Raw genomic sequence first — 15626 nt, forward strand, 5'->3', positions numbered from 1 at the left:
AAACTTCTGAAAAGCTGAAGAGGTTTTTAGACATTTTTAACTAAGTTATAGTAACAATAACATGAAAAAGAAACAAGATTTCCAGAACAAGGAGGTGGTGAGATCTAGCAAGGAGTTCCTGGAGAGAGAAATATTTGAGGGGGAAGGGAGAGAGACAAGGATTTGATTAAGTTACCTCAAAATGGAAGAGCTGGATTGGGAGGTTTGGAATTCAGAGCTTTATGGAGAACAATTACTAGTACGGCCACAATCATTTTTTTTTTTTTTTGGGTGGGCGCGGTCACTTTCCTTTTGAAAATTTAGGAAAAACAACATTAAAGTCTCAAAATAAAGAATTTATGATAGTTTGATCTTCAAGAAATCAGTTGAAAATATTTGATTCAAACAATTACAATTCAAAAATTTAATTGCAAATAAAATATTTAGAATTCTTATTTACAACTGATTGAATCAATATTTAAATTTTTTTCAAAAAATTTTATTGAAAACTTTACTATCATAAATTCTTTATTTTAAAACTTTAGTGTCATTCTTCCAAAAATTTAAGCGCTGTTGTTAGGTTGTTTGAAATGATAACGAGAATAAAATAGATATATAAAAACAAAATGGTCAAAAAGTATAGGAGAATTAACCATGTCTATATGAGAAAGAGTAATTTAATTTAAAAATTAGGATTCATGATTCATGAGATTGTGAAGAGTATATTGATATTCACATTTATAGTATATGGTATTAAGTTTGATTATATTTATCGTAATTTATTTTTACTTTTTTAATCTATTTCATTCCCATCCTTGTTAATTAGTAATCATATGGCTTCTAAGTTTTTTTTTCTTGCGAAAAATTAGCAGCATGGTTTTTGAGTGCTAATTAAAATAAGCTACCACTTTTATAATTTAAAAAAATTCAAGTTGTTTGATTTCTACATTATATAAAAAAAATTACTCACATTTTTTTAAAAAATATAAAGTTGACAACCCAAAATATTGCATTAATCCAAGGTTTATGGTATAAACAAATTGTTTCTTTACACAAATTTTTATGACAAAATTATTCTTAACCTAATCAAATTTTTAACTAATAGTTCATGTTAGTCAAGCATTACCAGCTAGCAACATTGCACCATTTGTAAGGTTTCTAAAATAAATTTGAGCCAATCAAAGTCAATGATACTAGTTACATTTGGTAAAAAAAAAATTAGGATAAATTTATTCTTTAACACTATATTAAAAATAAATGTAAAACTGCACATGCCCCGGGCAAAATTGAATCCAAAAAGTTGCGTGGAGCTTCAAAAAGAATGTTAATAATCATGACTTCATAAAATAACTACTAATAGATCTTTATCAGCGACAGATGCACATGGGAGCAAGAAAGGGTACGATGAAAAATGAAAACAAAAAATCCAAAGAAAAAGTGGAGTCAATTCACAAAATTTTGCTTTATGTAAAAATATTTATATAGGTAACAAAATTAAATCCTTACAAAACAGTGAAGACAAGGAAGTGAGATGCAAGGAAACTTCCGAAAGGGCCATCGCAACGCAAATCGTGTGGGGGGTTGGCCGCCTTCGCTCTCTCCACTTGCGTCACTTCATTTTGTTCTTTTTTCATTGGAGAATCGCACCTAATTAAGGCCCCTATATAGAAGTATTGCATCTAAAGCTTGATATATTTGGAATTATATTGTTTTTTGCAAATTCAAGGTCCTCAAATGCTAATATGTTTCTTCATGAAAAAATGCATTTGCCTTTAACCACAAAAATTATGTATAATAAATAGACATTATATTATTCAGATATAAATCTTGTCATATTCTTTTCAAACATATTGTGTTGTACAGACATATAAAAAACTTATATATTATTTTTTAATTTAACCACACGGACTATTTATGTAGTAAACAGATATTGCATTATTCACATGTGAACATTAATTATCATGCTCTTTATGGATATTATATTCACGTATGAATATTATTGTTCAACTTAACCACACGGATTATATATATAAATGAACATTATATTGTTTATGGAACTTGCCATGTTCTTGCAGATGTTGTGGTATACTTACACATGAAAAATTTATATATTTAGGGCAAATATCTCTTTTCAAGAAGAACATATTTGCATTTGGGAATTTTGGGATTGCAAAAATAATTCAAAATATATTAGATCTTATGTGCAATTTTTTGTATTATGAGGTCTTAGGTGCGACTCTCCCAATATTCTTTAGAGGATGTGTGTTGTGTGATATTTATATCTCAAGTCTCAAGAACCGTGTTCTCTGTTGAATTTTAATTTGTGATTTAAAAAAAAAAACGATAAGCTCATAATGAAAATTTAGACACCAGTGACCAGAAGTCTCGTACACTGCTAAAACATAAAAAATCTACAGTGAGCTTTTTTTATAATTTTTAAAATATATAGGTTTAGTTTTAATTTTTCTGAAGACATCTATAAGTGGCATTTTTTTAATATATTAAAAAACATTAACATGAATATATTATTTCAGAATCTTTTTTTAGTAGCGGTAGTTATAAGGGTATGCATCTTTTAATTGTTTTTTAAAAAATAAATTGTTAAAGAGCAGAAATGAAAATATCTACAATTACACAAGTAGCAAAATCTATATCAAAGATCAGTGCAGTTAAACAACTTGCAATTCTTTTTTTTTTTTTTGTTGCAGTAATTTTTCGGTTGGATTTATCTTAATATCTATAGCGTACCATTAACATAAGGGATGACTCTGCTTCTAACTAATCTATATTTATATAGAGCAAATGGGTAATTTGGCCCCCCAAAATATAGGTCAAGAAATATATATCTGTGACTCTAAATTCATTTTTGTACAATATTTTTTTTAACTTTTAAAAATTGTGTAATTTAACTCATTCTGTTAATAAAATTTAACTTTAACTATCAGTTGATTGAAAATGACATAAAATATCTCAATTTTTTTTAAAAAAGAGCCAAAAATTACAAAAAAAATAAAAAATTAAAGATAAAGACCCAAAATATTACAGAAAATGACAAAAAAATATCCTTTTTTGTAATTTTTGGTGTTATTTTTTGATCAACTAATGGTTAAAATTATTTTTTGTTAATGAAAGGGTTAAAATGTACTGTTTTCAAAAGTTGAATGGTCATGTTGTATAAAAAATGAGTTTAATGGAAAAAAATTGGAAGAAAGAGAAAAATTATATACTTGACATTATCTTCTTGAGGTGTTATTTTCAATTAAATCAAAGTATGTGTATTATTATATAAATTATTTATTTTATAATAATTTTTTTGTTATTAATATAATTATTACACATTTAGTACTAGAAAAATACAAATTAGCAAGGAATCATCTATTCCTCTCTACAATACCAAATTAGTGAGAGGTATTAATTCATAGTTTGACTTAAAATTAACGAGGAACTGTCAATTCCTTTTAAAAATAGAGAATTAGCGAGAAAAATAGTGAGAAATTACTAATTCCTTTTTAAAATAAGACAATTAGCGAGAAAAATAATGAGAAACTATCAACCCCTCTCTAAAATAAGATAATTAGTGATGAAAATAGCAAAGGACTACTAATCTCTATCTAAAATAAGATTATTAGTAAGGAATTTAGCGAGTATCCCTAGCTAATTACTACAAAAAGAAAAAATAACTTTTGGCAATGACTTTTAATTATATATTTAATTATTTTTATTTAAAAATAAAAATTAAATTTAAAAATTAACTAATATATTCAAAATAAAATTATTTAATATTTAATATTTTATTTATTTTAAGTTGATTTTCATTAACAAAATAATATTTTATTAAAATATAATATAAAGAATAATTTAAATAAATATAAATATTTTTAACATATTAATAATTAAAAAAAATTTAATATGTATATATGTGTGTATTTTTATAATATATTATTTGATATATTTATGTAGTTAAATAATATATATTTAATTTTTCATATATGACTCTGCAAGTACTTTACAGTTCAACTAGCAAAGAAAGAAAGCAAAAAGCTTAGAAAGCATGAGGTCAATGGTTCAAGTTGTGGCTTTGGCACAAACATAATGAATATATGATATGGTAAGGAGCAAGTAACATGGCGTAAGCCGTAAGGTGGACAATAACATATCATAGTTGTTGCAAACATGTGACGAGTGACGGGGCACAAGATAATAGTGACATGGGAGTTGATAAAAACACGAGGTTGTTTGTGACATATCACAAGTTGAGACACACATGGTAGGTGATGTGGCATTACTATTTTTAAATATAGGCATATTTAGTGAGAGATTAGCGAAGGACTAATCTCTCATTAAATTATTGAATTTTAAATAGTATTAGCAAAAAATTTAATCTCTTGCTAATTTTAACGAAGGATTGAATTTCTTACTAATTAGTGAGGAAAATATAATCTCTCGCTAAATTTAACGAGCCCTTTTTTAGTTACACATTTAGTTAGAGATAAAATCCCTTGCTAAAATGCAATTTAGCTAAGGAAAATGGCATTGTCCCTTGCTATTTTATTTTTCTAGTAGTAATTAAAATTCACTTATTTTAACTTGATTATATAAAATACTTTAAGTATGTAAGGGTTGTAAGGCTAAGTATCTAAGTCTTGCCAGTTAAAATAAATCTAATTAAATAACTTCATTAATTAAAACACTCCAATTGCTTAATATTTAATAGAGTAGATAAAGGGCCCATTTGTTTAAAATTAAAACAATAAGTCATTTTTATGTAGTTTAAATATTTTATACAAAGAGATTTATTTTGTAGAGATTTTATAAAAAGCAGACATTATTTTATGTTTAGTTATAATAATAAAAAAGTGATTATTAGGTAATTATTTAAACTTTATGATATTTTTCTTAATTTTTGTTTTATAAAAATAATTTATTATTATATTATTTTAAAAATTTATGATATCTTTATATATTCTGCTTTTTTTAAAACTCTGTCTCTCATTTATTGCATCAGATTATTTTCAAAAACTATTAATAATTTTTTTTGAATTTTAATTATTTTTAAAATTTTAAACAAATATAATAAAAACTCATTAAATATATTTTTTTTAAAAATAATAAGTAAATTTTTTATGAAATAAGTTAAAACAAATGGCCCAATATTCACAAAGACAATAACATAAACTCATCCAAGTACATTTGTAATAAACACCAAAAGATGAGACAACTTTTGCAAACCGGATGAACGAATTAATTACTCTTTGAAAAGTTTGGGGCCAGTTTCGGAGAGTGAAAATAAGACTAACTCTTCACATTTGAAAAGTCAAAGAATGAAATGGAAAGCATCAGGATTTTAGAAGAATATTCCTCAGTAGAAACTCTTTGCTCGTGTTTGCTAAATTATTTGGAAAGTGTGAGGCAGCAAAATATTCTTATAATACTATACAATACGCTAAAATTGATACCACCTTTCTAGTTACTTATCAAAAGAATTGTTGAAGGCAGTGACGGGTTAAAAAAATAAATAAATCAATAAGGACAGAATTCATATATAAAATAAATATCAATATTTTTATAAAAATAATTTTAAATATCTATTAAATTATTAAGGGTATAAGTCAATATAATTACATACTAAAAACTACTTATAAACATACCATTATAATAACATAAAAGACGATGTTAATATAAACAATTTTGTATATCTAATTTTGATATTTCAATTTTGTATACAATTTTGTATTAACAATTTTTTATTTCAATAATTTAAACAATTTTGTATATCTAATTTTTGTGATCAAATTTTTTAATATACAATTTTTAAATTATTGATTTTTCATTTTAAAACTATTACTATTTAAGATTAGAAAACAAATAAAATTTGAGATAATATATATTTTAATAGGATAATGTAAGAGGGACAAGTGAAATTTTTTGAATTAAAATTTAAGGGAAATTTCACTAAAAATTCCCTGACCATACTTATTAAAAAAAAAACTCCAGAAATCATGATATAGCATTGCAAGGTAGAGGTACTACTTTGATATCAAATTTCATAACCAAATGACAATGTTGCCTCTTATTGAAAGAAAATAGAAAAGTTGAAGTTCAGTGAAAGAAGGCAATGGAAGAGAGAAGGAAGCATGGGAATGCTCTCTTCCTCTCATTCCCCCCTCTCTCTTCTTTTGAGCATTAACAACATGTTTGGCTCTGTCTGACACTTTAGTTTTATTTTTCGAAGTGATTCTACTCATTCTTTTTCTCTTCATAACGAAATTACAAATCTCTTGAAAGTCATTTAGAGTAATTCCTTAATTTACAAGTGATTTCTCTATAGTTTTTACTCAAACCATCTTTTTCAAGAGTCAGACATTAAATTGAATTAGAAATTTGAGAGGTTTACTAAGAGATTATGTTGAGGGTTTTTGGTTGAGAAAGTGTTTATGATATAATTAGGGAGGGAATTTGGTTTTGGGTGGAGATATGATGATTATCAGGTTGAGAGAGTCTAAGTTTTTTACCAGTAGGATTTTGAGACATGGGTAAGAATGAGATAAAAGCACCTCTTATAACACATAGAATCATACCAAAATGTTACTATCACAATTTATCAGTATGAAAAAGTAGCCCTTGAAAGCAAAATTTTAAATGAACAAATGAGATTAAAAGATCAAGACAAAGAAAACAAACCTACCATATCGATTTGTCTCTAATATACCGATATATGTATTTCATACTAGTATGTACTAGTTCTACTGGTATGAGTGTGGGTTTATATATCATTAGCCATTGTCATACCAATATGTTGTGCTGGTACCAGTATGAATTATTCATTATTTCATATTGGTATGTACTAGTTTTATCCGTATGAGTATGGGTTTCTATAACAGCCTCTATCATACCGATATGTTGTGTTAATACCAATATGAGTTAATTCATACCAGTATGTACTAGTTTTACTAGTTTGAGTTTGGGTTTCACCGAACTTGAAAAATTTCAAGTGACTTGTTTGTTACCCTATTGTGTGTGGTTCATCACCCTATGATATCTTATTAATTTTTCTACCTCACTTGTTTATTACAAGTGTAGGTTTCCATAATAGCATATGTCATATTGGTATGTTATGTTGATACTAGTATGAGTCATTCATATCAGTATGTACTAGTTTTTTTTATATGAGTTTGGATTTCACCTAACTTAAAAAATTCCAATTACTTATTCATCACCCTACTATATGTGGTTCATCACCCTCTAACATCTTATTAATTTTCCTATCTCACTTGTTCATTACAAGTGTGGGTTTCTATAACAGCCTCAGTCATATCGATATGGTGTGTTGGTACTAGTATAATTTATTCTTATCGATAGTACTAGTTCTACCTATATGAGTTTGGGTTTCACCTAACTTAAGAAATTCTAAGTGACTTATTCGTCACTCTACTGTGTGTGGTTTATCACCTTATAGTATTTTGTTAATTCTCCTACTTCACTTATTCGTTACAACACTGACTTGAAAAAATTTCAAGTGTTGGTTGGTTTTATATTTTACATGATTTGTTCATCACCTTATTGTGTGTTGTTCATTACCATGCGAAATATTATTAATTTTTCTATCTCACTTATTCATAAGAACACTCTGAGTTAACATAGAATTACATATTTTTTTAGTTCATTTTTTCTTATTAAATGCAATTGCAAATTGTAAGGTCTCCTTTACTAATTCACAAATAATTCTAGAATTAAGGTAATCACGGGATTAATCCAACTACATTACCAAGTTTGTAATGTTGTATAAATAGGATATCAAGTTTTTTTAAGCTTTCAAAAAGGCTCCAAAATACTTTCATAAATTAAAAAATCAAAGTAAAATATGTATATAGAAGTATGGGATATCAATTTGTAACAAAGCATTTGCACAATAATTTAAAATAACAAAACAATGTGAAGGACAAGGGAGTGCACCATAGCATGTTCCTTGTATGCTATGACACATCACTCTTTATGTCATATACTGCAGTGCGTTACACAGTTATGATAGCATTGATGCTGTCAAATGACAACATCTCAAGGCCAATTTTCGATGCCCCCTTTTCTCCATATGTTCGATTAAGGTGATCTAGGTGTTTATAAAATTTTTTTCAAAATTCTAACTAATGGCACTGGTTTCACATTTAAATCATCTCTTAATTAAAAGTTGGACATTCATTTTGAAACTCACTACTTTTACAATCAAATTGCAATTTGGATGCCTAATTTTTAATCCGTGTCAAAAGTATAAACTTAACACTAGACCACATTTGATGGATCATAAGACACCTATGTGATACACCACAACACATACATTTGCACAATTACAACATGGGCAAAACTTATATACTGAAGCTTATGTCCTTAATATATTTATCTCCAATGCCTTGTTGGCACCTGAATTTTTTTTCCCTAAGCTATCAATTACCTCCCTTTAACGGTTGTCTCCCATCTCTTCCTTCTCTTGTTATTCTTCAAAACATTATCAATATAAAATTCAATCAACATGGACTTCATTAGAGAATGTTGTGATGTCCTCATGTGACATTAGATTGTTACATTTGATCAAATGCCAAGAAAAGCAAATCGTTTGGCAGACCTTTTGACGCAAGAAGGACATCACTTGAATGTACATACTATCTACACGGATATCCCTTCAACTGATTGTAAACATGTTTTCTCTAATATATATCCTGCTCATAATTTTTAGAGAGGGTCCTCTAAAAATATGCAAAAGTCACTGTTCATACAATTTGAAACTTTAAACTATCACCCAATTTTTGCGATTAACAGGGTACATATATGCATAATGCAACAAAGACCATGGGAACTGAAGTCATCGAGGGCAAATTTGGAGCATTGATATTTTTGGCTGATGAAATGAAATGAGTAAAAACTTGTGGTTGTGACTTGAGGTTGAAAAAAGGACACGGTGGCAGAACGAGTGAAGGGAGAAAAATCAAAGCCAGCTTTGTTTGTTTTTTGGAATCTTGATATTAACACGTGTTAATATGTCCTTTACTTTTATGATATTATTGCACCCGACACTGTCACACTGGCATCCATGTTCGGAGGTCTCCATTTTGAATGGAGATTAATATAAAACAACTGAGATTTAATTAAAAATAGTTTATATTTTTTAACAGAAAATATATATATATATATATATATATAAACGCAACAAAGTCTATGGGAACTGAAGTCATCCGAGGCAAATTTGGAACATTGACATTTTTGGCCGACGAAATCAAATGAATAAAAACTTGTGGTTGTGACTTGGGGTTGAAAAAAGGACACGGTAGCAGAACGAGTAATGGGAGAAAAATCGAAGCCAGCTTTGTCTTTTTTGGAATCTTGACATTGATACGCAACGTATAGATTGTTAACGCGTGTTAATATGTCGTTTAGTTTTATGATGATTTTGTACCTGACAATCTGACACTCGCATCCATGTCCCTTCCCATGTGAGGTATCTACGAGAATTTGGCTTTTGAGGATCAAGGGCAAACAGTTTAAATATTTGGGTACAAGTTTCAAATGTAAAAATAAAACTGGCAAGAGATTATGGTTGTTGATGAACACCATATTTTTTTAGCGAAAACATAAAATTATCATTTATTTTTTGCACTTGTGTTCAAAGTCCAGCTTTTCAACATTAGTTGCAGACTATCTAATAAAACATTTTAGTAAAAATAAAATTTTATTAACAATATTATTTCAATATTATTATTATTATTATATTTTCTTTTTTAATATTATTTCACAAATAAAATGTTAGACAAGAACATTTGTAGATGCTTATATTCTTTTTCAAGTAGAATATCAAATAAAATGTATTTTTAAACGTTTATATTTTTATCTTGAAAAATAAAATTATATTTAAAGTATGTTTAATAAAGTATACATAATTTTATCTAACAATATCATATAATTTGAGATGAATTTAAAAGTATAATAAATACAGTGGCAAATCTACTAAATCATTCAATGAATTGGAGACTTAATTATTGTTAAAGTGGATAAGTCCGACGAAAAGTCCTGGAAACTAAAATTCCACTAGTGCTTCCAAATTCAGTCGCCTCATGAAGAAGGAAAAAAAAAAAAAAAAAACAGATAGCCACAATCAACGGTCTTATCCTTACCCTAAGTCAGTCTTCCACTTCAGGTCAAAAAAAAAAAAAAACAAAAGAAAGTCAGTCTTCCACTTTCAAAAGTTATAGAATTATTAATAAAACGTGCGCATTTGAATATTCAAATTCCTTCCTTCCTCCCTCCTTCTCGTTTTTAACGAGCCCTTGTCCAAGCTTGTGTGATAATGACACGCGAATCACTCCCATTGAAAGATCAAATAAATAAATAAATAAATATATTAATTTTGTGCGTACTCTCTATCACTGTATACATATAGGGCGGAGCTAGGACCCACAAGTAAAAGGTGCGGGATAATTTAATGATTACTTTATAAGAAATAATAATTATACTATAAAACTAAAATTATAATAATATAAATAGATTAATTATCATTTTTTTAAAAAATTATATTGTACAAGTTGATATGATATTTTATATAAATATGCTTTTTATATCATATGTAAATAATTAAACTATTTTATATCTAATAATTTTTTAAATTTAAATATTTTTTATTTAATTTAGAGGGTGCAAAATATTAAGAATAGGGATGCATAGTTGTAAAATTTACATCCATACTTGTAATATTTTTCAAGTGAAGGGGTACATTTCCTCTCCTTAAATTTGTCTTCCAAATTTCATATTTTGATATTTTGCAACTTTATCTTCTAAATTTACAGTGTCATCTTGTTGAATTTACAAGTAATTTTTTCAATTTTAATATATGAAATACAAATCTTAATGATTAAATTTAAAAAGAATCAAGTCATTATTTAAACATTTCAAAGAATTTGAAATTTTATCTCCTAAATTTACAATTTTATCATTTTAAAGTTTTAACTTATTGTCTCAATTTTAATAAAACACAAATCTTAATAATTAAATTTAAAAAGTAACATGCATGTCATTATAAATTTGGGAGATACAGTTGTAAATGCCTAGAATTATTCAAATAATGACATATTATTTTTTAAATTTAATCATTACAATTTGTATTCCCCATTAAAATTGGGAAAGTGAGTTGAAAATTCAAGATGATGAAAATGCAAATTTGTCTTTCAAATTTCATATTTTAATATTTTGTAAGTTTGTTTTTCAAATTTTATAATTTCAAGTTATTGAATTTGCAACTCATTTTTCTAATTTTAATATATGGAACAAAAATTTTAATGATTAAATTTAAAAGGAATCAAGTCATTACTTGAATACTTTCAATAATTTACAACTTTCTCTCCAAATTTACAATTTTATCACTTAAATTTGCAACTTGCTTTCCCGATTTCAATAAGAACACAAATCTTAATAATTAAATTTGAAAAGTAACATGTAATTATTTTAACATTTCTAGAAATTTGCAATTTTATCTTATTGAATTTGTGCTTTGTTTTCCCAATTTTAAAATTTAGAATATGTTACATTATATGAAAATACTGACTAAGGATTTAAGAGACTTATTTTACATTTTAAAATTTATTAAAACTTTATTTGAATAAAATGTTCTCTTAAAAACTTTAAGTGTTATTCCTTCTATATATCTTATCGAGTTAAAAAGGAATCATCAAGCTTATCCATTTAGTATGGGACTCGTGCTACTTAAAGGCAAGAATTCAAATTCACCACTAATGAAAAGACATTGTTGATAACAACTTTTAAGTATTTCTTCAAGCCTTTTTTGATTTAACTCTATAGTCTACATTGACTTTGATGAGCTTAGAACTCACCTAGCCCAAAAAGACAACATGCACTTAACCAATATCAGTGATATACTTTTTTTAAAAAAAAAATGGAAAAGTACAAATGAGATCCTATGACCATTAAGAAAAATTTTAAAATGTACAAATTAAATTCAGTTTTGCAGATACACTTACTTGATTCTGCAGGAGGAAACTTACCTGAGTCGATGTACCATATGAAATGCCATACGTAGGAACAAAGTTATGTGGCCAAACTCGATTCTTGATTCTCACAACAAATATGCTCAGAGAAAATGAAAGGGAGAAAACGTAGAGCTTGAAAGGAGTCTATGTTGTCGCTCACTTGAGGGAAAAAAATGAACTGATGCTTGGCCAACCTCCATGCACTCGCTCCAAGTTTCGGACATTCTTGAGGTGCAAAACTGTTCCCACCAAAAACTTCAAATTGGAATGGGAATATCTACATATAAAGGCCCATATTTATTTCCCATATTAGCACAGGCTTTTTCTTTATTTTTGATAAAGCCCACCGGACTATTAGGCTTTGTTTCTTAGCTTTGATCTACTAAGGGTAGACAATCCAATATCTTCTACTTACACTTAATAGAAAAGATATTATTAGTTTTATCCCTTTCTCTCTTTTCCTTTTATATAATTTTCTTTGTCACAACCGCATCGACTTGACATCTCCATTTATGGTATTTGCACTAGGAATCCTATTAAGGACCAACACTCTATAGTTTAATTTCTCTTTATTAAATTTATGCCTTGAATGTCTTAGATTTACTAATATAGAGTTAATCAAATTTGTCTTTTCCACAGTCTAGACATACTAAGAGCCCTTGCATATTTCTCAAATATCTCATTTGCTATGGGTTTTTTTAGGAGATTTACTATCATACAGTTCATGGAAATGTATTGGACAATAAAAAATTTTTGTGATATATAATTCCATACAAAATTGTACTTGATGTCTATATGTTTGGTTTTATTATGGTACTTAGGATCTTTGATATAGGCTATGATTGCAATGATGTCACAATAAATTAACACTAGATTTGTACTTTCATTTCCAAACCCAAAATATTCTAAAAATCTCTTCAGTCATATAGCCTGTTGCATTGCTGCAATACATGCTATAAACTCATCTTCCATAAAGTATAGGGCAATACATGTTTGCTTCTTGCTACTCTAATAAATGACCCCATTTTTCAGCAGGAAAGTATAGCTTGAAGTCGATCTGCGCTCATCTTTATCTCTGCTCAAATTCACATTGGAGTATCCTATCAAGCATGGATCACTCCCTTGGTAACACAGTGCATAGTCAACAATACCCTTCAAGTACCTTAAAATCCTCTTTATAGCCTTCTAATGTTCTTCACCAGAGTTAAACTAGTAGCCACTCACAAGTCCTATAGCATACCAGATGTCTGGTCATGTACATATCATTACGTACATCAAACTTTCGACTACACTAGCATATGGAACTTTTTCCATCTTTTTTTAGTTATCTCAATTTCTAGGACCCATATCAGGACTAAGCTTCACGCTTAAAACTACTTGGGTATCAATGGGTTTACAGTCTTTCATATTAAAATGCTCAAGAATTTGCCTTATATAATTCTCTAGTGAAAGAAAGGAGCTTCTTAGAGCAATTTCTTTAGATTTTAACTCGAATAATGTATTTTACTTCACCCATATCCTTCATTTCAAAATTCAATAAAAGTCATTTTTTAATAGCAATTATCAAATCTAGACTACTTTTGGCTAATAGAATATCATCTACATAAAGGGATAATATTATGAAGTCCCCTTTGAACCTCTTGATATAAACACAATGGTTTTCCTCAATCATTTGGAAGTCATATGAGGTTATTGCTCTATGAAACCTCAAATGCTACTATCTGGATGATTGTTTTAGTCTATAAAATTGATCTATTTAAGTATAGACTTTATCTTCTTTTCCTTTTTTCAATGAAACTTAATGGTATTTGCACATAGTTTTCTTTATCTAGATCACCGTTTAAAAAGGCAATTTTTACATCCATCTGGTGTACATCTAAATCTAGACTATTTAGTGTTACCAGAATTAGTCTAATAGAATTGAAGTGCATAACAGAGGAAAAAGTATTCTCATAATCTATTCCCTTTTGTTATGTATACCTCTTTGCTACTAAGCGAGCCTTGTATTTATCAATTAATTCATCTACTTTTCTTTTGATTTTGAGAACCCATTCTTCCCAATAGCCTTTCAACCATGTGGTAAATCAACTAAATTGCATACTTGGTTGGTCGTCATGAAATTTGTTTCTTCTTCCATTTATCTTTAGTAAATCCTAATAAAGCTTCATTTGCAGAATGTCGCTTAGCATCATCTTGAGGAGTTATTATTAATGCTTCACCCTCTATTTGGAAGTGTCTTTTAGGTACACTCTTTGTGTTACTTCTTTGAACTAGGGTCTTATGTGAACTTTGATTCTTTGTGGGTTTTACGAAAAATGTTTTAGAGCTCCCACTTAGATAAGTATATTATGATGATTCAAGCCTATCTGTTTATTCTGTATCATGTTGCTCTTATATCTCATAAAAGATATAGTGTAGTCAATTTTTTCCCTTACTAGAAAACTCATTTTCTAAAAACATGGCATTCGAAGATTCAATTTCAATTCCATCACCATTTTCACCAATGAAAATATAACCTTTTAATTGATCAGAATATCTTACAAAAATATATTTCTTTCCTCTTAGACCTAATTTTTCATATTTATGGGATTCATCATAGACATATGTAGTTGACCCTATGGTCTTAGGATATTTAAATGTGGTTTGCATTTTGTCCATAATGCATAGGATGTGGAAGTGACTGATTTTAAGGGCACATAATTAAGTATGAAGGCTGTTGTTAGTAAAGCATTTCCTAATACAAGATTGAAAGATTTACTTATTCCATTATTGACTTAATTATATCTAAAAGAGTTCTATTTCTTTTTCTAGCAACTCCATTTTGTTGTGAAGTACCAAGTATATTTAGTTGTCTAATTATTCATTTTTCTTTGTAAAGTTCTTTAAATTAATTTAGACAAATATTCATGTCCTTAGTCAATTTACAATGCTTTAATTTTATTATCCATTTGATTTTCAACCTCATTAATGTATCATCTAAAATACTTAAGAGCTTTAGACTTTAGTGATATCAAATAGACATGACCAAAACGTAACAAATTATTAATAAAGATAATAAAATACCAAGCTATGTGTTTTGTCCTTACACTCATAGGATCACATTTATCAGAATAGATTAATTACAATGAATATTTAGCCTTAATACCTTTACCGAAAGGTTTTCTTGTTGCTTTACTAGCTAGCCAATTTTCACACAAGGGCATTTTTTATGTTTGTAATTGGATCCATCATTCCTTCTTTAGCTAGTTTTGATTAATGTGTCCTAGTCTAGCATGCCAAATAATTAACGTTATTGAAAGAGGTGGTAAAGTAATCATGATAACAAACATTGTCAATAATATCCATAATAAAGAACTTCTTAGAAAGAAAAGAACAACCATAAAAAGGTTGAATTATACATAATGTCAACAACCTTGTTATTAAAATTAACAAAAACCTAAATTCTAAAAGGCAAATGATCGAAATTAGGTTCTATCAAATGTCTAGTGGATGTAAAACATTATGGAGAATTAAAGTTTTACCACCTGGCAAGATCAACTTACAGGTTTCAATGCCTTTCACCTTAATCCTAGCGTTATTGCTAACATAAAGTCACTTGCTTTAGTTTGACAATCGATGGTA

This window comes from Prosopis cineraria, unplaced genomic scaffold (genome assembly GCF_029017545.1).
Source record: "Prosopis cineraria cultivar Desert tree isolate PC_DT_omini unplaced genomic scaffold, ASM2901754v1 PC3, whole genome shotgun sequence".
In the NCBI taxonomy this organism is placed as follows: Eukaryota; Viridiplantae; Streptophyta; class Magnoliopsida; order Fabales; family Fabaceae; genus Prosopis; species Prosopis cineraria.